Source organism: Engraulis encrasicolus, chromosome 8 (assembly GCF_034702125.1).
Source record: "Engraulis encrasicolus isolate BLACKSEA-1 chromosome 8, IST_EnEncr_1.0, whole genome shotgun sequence".
NCBI classification, from domain to species: Eukaryota; Metazoa; Chordata; class Actinopteri; order Clupeiformes; family Engraulidae; genus Engraulis; species Engraulis encrasicolus.
The window spans coordinates 1,498,947-1,502,337 of record NC_085864.1 but is presented as its reverse complement, the minus strand read 5'-3'; the positions used below and the strand labels follow the sequence as shown (position 1 = coordinate 1,502,337).

At 42.8% G+C, this 3,391-nt stretch overlaps 1 long non-coding RNA gene across 2 annotated transcripts; it reads left to right on the top strand.

The window, feature by feature from the left end:
* Nucleotides 1–1,252: 1,252 nt before the first annotated feature.
* LOC134453449 (uncharacterized) lies at nt 1,253–3,106 on the top strand. 2 transcript variants are annotated; one of them, XR_010035609.1, is made up of 4 exons: nt 1,253–1,498; nt 2,298–2,418; nt 2,640–2,736; nt 3,020–3,106. It is a non-coding gene; the product is annotated as an uncharacterized LOC134453449 (long non-coding RNA). The 2 variants fall into 2 exon arrangements; XR_010035608.1 differs by lacking the exon at nt 1,253–1,498 and having other exon boundaries at nt 2,243–2,418.
* The last annotated feature ends 285 nt before the right edge of the window (nt 3,107–3,391 follow it).

The following is a 3,391-nucleotide window of genomic DNA, read 5'->3' as shown; positions in this document are numbered from 1 at the left end:
CATTAAGTGCACTTTTGTATTCCAACAAACTGGTGAGACTTAAAGTACACCATCCAAATACAATATGGTCCAGCTGCGTCTTGTCCAGCTAATACCGCTACGCCCATTCCTCCTTACTAGACCGCCCTCACAGTAACGCCCCTTTGGTTGTTCAAGTTTCTGAAGTCACTCAGTGACATGCTGCCGAATGACAACACAAGCGCCGCGCGGGACTTATTAAAACGACTGGATGGATTTCGCTGCAGCGATCACTCAACTGTCGGTAAGATTTCGAATAAAATGCATGAATATACATAACGGTTACTTAACGAGTTGACTTTCAGTCGGAGGGCGAACATTTACCTCGGCCCACCAACTAGCGGTTTTGGCTAATGATTTTTAGCTTCAAGGCAAGATAACAGGCTGCCCTTCGTAAGTTTGTTTCAGATGTTGTGTGTGTATTTGTCATAATGTACAGTAATAAGTTATGGGCAGACAAAGCGTAGGTAAGACGTTAACGTGACAAGGGTGAGATGAAGGATACTATGGGCTAGCCAGACTAGAATAAAAGTTAACTAGGCCTACTACGAAAAGTTCATTCATAAACGTTTTGACGCTCTTTCGAATGATTATCGGATTGTGTGCTTGCTTGCAAAATATCATAGTTTGCCACAAAGTGATCACGAAATGATCTCCGTATTAATAACAGTTTCGTGGTTTGTTACTCGTTTGAATAAACGTATAGTTTTGACATCCCCACACGCAAATGTTTTGAAAGTTTGTTGTACCACGAGCCATCACGAAATTATGCTGTATTTACCCTTAAACAAATTAAGTACTGGGCCAAAAGGTGTTTAGGCCTATACAGTAGTTTCTTCCTGTGCTGCGTTGTGCACGTCTGTTTCATCATCTGAGCTATCAGTTGTGTTTCTTTGAAGCGAAGATGTATAGAATAGCACTGAAAGTCGGAGGTGTCATATTTGTTCAACCTGGTGTTAAACGTAATTTCAATTCTTGACCAGTGCATGTAAAGAAATTGTAAATAAAACCGACTTGATGTAGTAGTGCTAAAAATAAACCTTTATATTTTCTCTTAGTGAACTTCTCAAAATATATGGGCTATAATGTAGCTACTACTTGGGATGGGTTTATCGTTACCTATTGTTTCTGATGGGGCGTTAATTGGTGTGGCACGGTACCCCGGAACTCTTCCTCACTTCGGGAAGATTGGCAAGGGGTAAGCTGTGTTTTTTTTCCTCCGTGTCACAAACTATTTAATGATGTTTCTGTACTTTAATTTCTCTGTTATTTTATTGATCTTTGATGGGAAGATATTCTGTTACGTTTGTGTTGATATTTTCGTTGTAATTTTCGCTCAAAGTATGTACATTAGCGCCATTAATGTCCGCGATCGTTATGAAGTTAACAGGTGCTAACGAGCCTATTGTGTCGCAGGAATGCCGTTCGCTTCGACCCCTTGCAGTGTGCCTCATTGTGTCCGCCCTGTCTGTTGTTTCAGGTATGTGTTAATGTATGAAAGAGATCCCTGTGGTATTTTCGGTGATAAACATGTGTTTTCTTTTGGTTTTAACTTTGTAAACTATACGATCTAAGTGCCTTGGTTTCTCTATTACACTGTAAACAGTAGCTTGTCTAGCTGCTGTAGTGTTCTCTCACTTCTGGAAGATTGGCAAGGGGAAAGCCGTTTGCTTCGACCCCAAATTATCTGCTTGCAGTGTGCCTCATTGTGTCCGCCCTGTCTGTTGTTTCAGATTGGGAAGTAAATAAATGCTACTGGATCGAGGCCCCTCATCTCTCCTGCCTCTTCAATCATCCAAAGACTGTTTAGTCTGTTATTTAAATGTAATGGTCGGTTCATGTCCGTTGCATTGACTTGACTTGTCATTGGGTCTGATTTTAAATGTGCCATATAGTTCAATGTGGGAGCAGGTTCACACACTAAATAAGACACTAAGGTCAAGAACAAGCAGATTTTTTGTTTTATTTTTCTCAGAGCTGAGTAGAGCAGATGTTTCAGGTTGCTGCCATCAGAGAGCAGTGACTTGACCTCAGTGTCTTATTTAGTGTACTCCCACATTGAACTCTACTTTTTGGGTCCACGCACCTACTTATTTCTAAACATCTAGAGTGCAACAATACCCCTGCCTCCTAATGTGCCATATAACCTGTATCTCGCCTATTGTGTGTGTGTGTGTGTGTGTGTGTGTGTGTGTGTGTGTGTGTGTGTGTGTGTGTGTGTGTGTGTGTGTGTGTGTGTGTGTGTGTGTGTGTGTGTGTTTGTGAATGTGTTCACGCAGATATAAGAAGTTGGGGTTGGGGTTGATGATCCACATGATGGTGATGGACCAGGACAGCTCTGGACCTCCTGACTGGCAGCTCCATCCTCAACCTCCCTTCCTGTCCTTCACACATGTGCAGGTAAGGCCAATTTTTAAAAACTCACTGCATTGTCTGAGGCAAAAGTAGGAGAAAAGGAGTGAGTGAGTGAGAACCCGGCCATTACATGTGATGTGACCCTTAAAGGGCGTGTGTGTGTCCTAGAACCAAGACAGTGGCAGTGTGTGTCTGTCTGTCTTTGGTTAAGGATATCTTTAAGATACTACCTTGTTGTATTAACATTATTTTGCTATTTCTGACAGGCAGAGAGGCAGTTTTCTGAAGGATGGTTAATGTCAGTACCAACATGTTGTGATGGAGGCTTCCACCTGAGCTGAACACAGAAACTTGCACACAGTGGTGAGTAAAACACTGAATCTGTTTTGTTCTGCACTAGACCAATAAGTATTTCATACAGTAATTCCTTTCTGTGCTGTGTTTATTTATTGCAAAAAATGTGGATAGAGGATAATACAAAACACTGGCACTGTAGTGATCCCTGCACAGGCCAGAAGCTGTGTATCTCTTCAGCCTGGTGTTCTGCATTAAAATGATGGGTGTGATTTTTATGTAGTGTATTCTATGTATCCCTCTCGTGTGTGTGTGTGTGTGTGTGTGTGTGTGTTTGTGTGCATGCGTGCAGATGGAAGCAGTCGTTCCTGTTCAGCATTGATATGCCGGTAATGGGTTTGATGAGCCACAGCATAGTGATGGGCAATCAGCATCAGGACCAGGAGACAAGGAGACAAGGAGAACCTCCTGCCCTGCCTCTTCATCCTCAACCTCCAATCTTCCTGCTCTTCACACATGTGCAGGTGAGGACAACCTCTAAAATGCACACTTGACTTGAGGCAAAGGGGGGAGAATAGGCGTGCATGCATGCACGCACGTGCACCAAACTTTAAGACAGTAGCAGTGTGTGGGGGGGCATGTGCACAAGCATATGCACGTGCTCATGTCATGTCCTTCTGTAGGTAGATAGGGGGTGGTTGTTTTTGTCTTAATTGTCATTCAT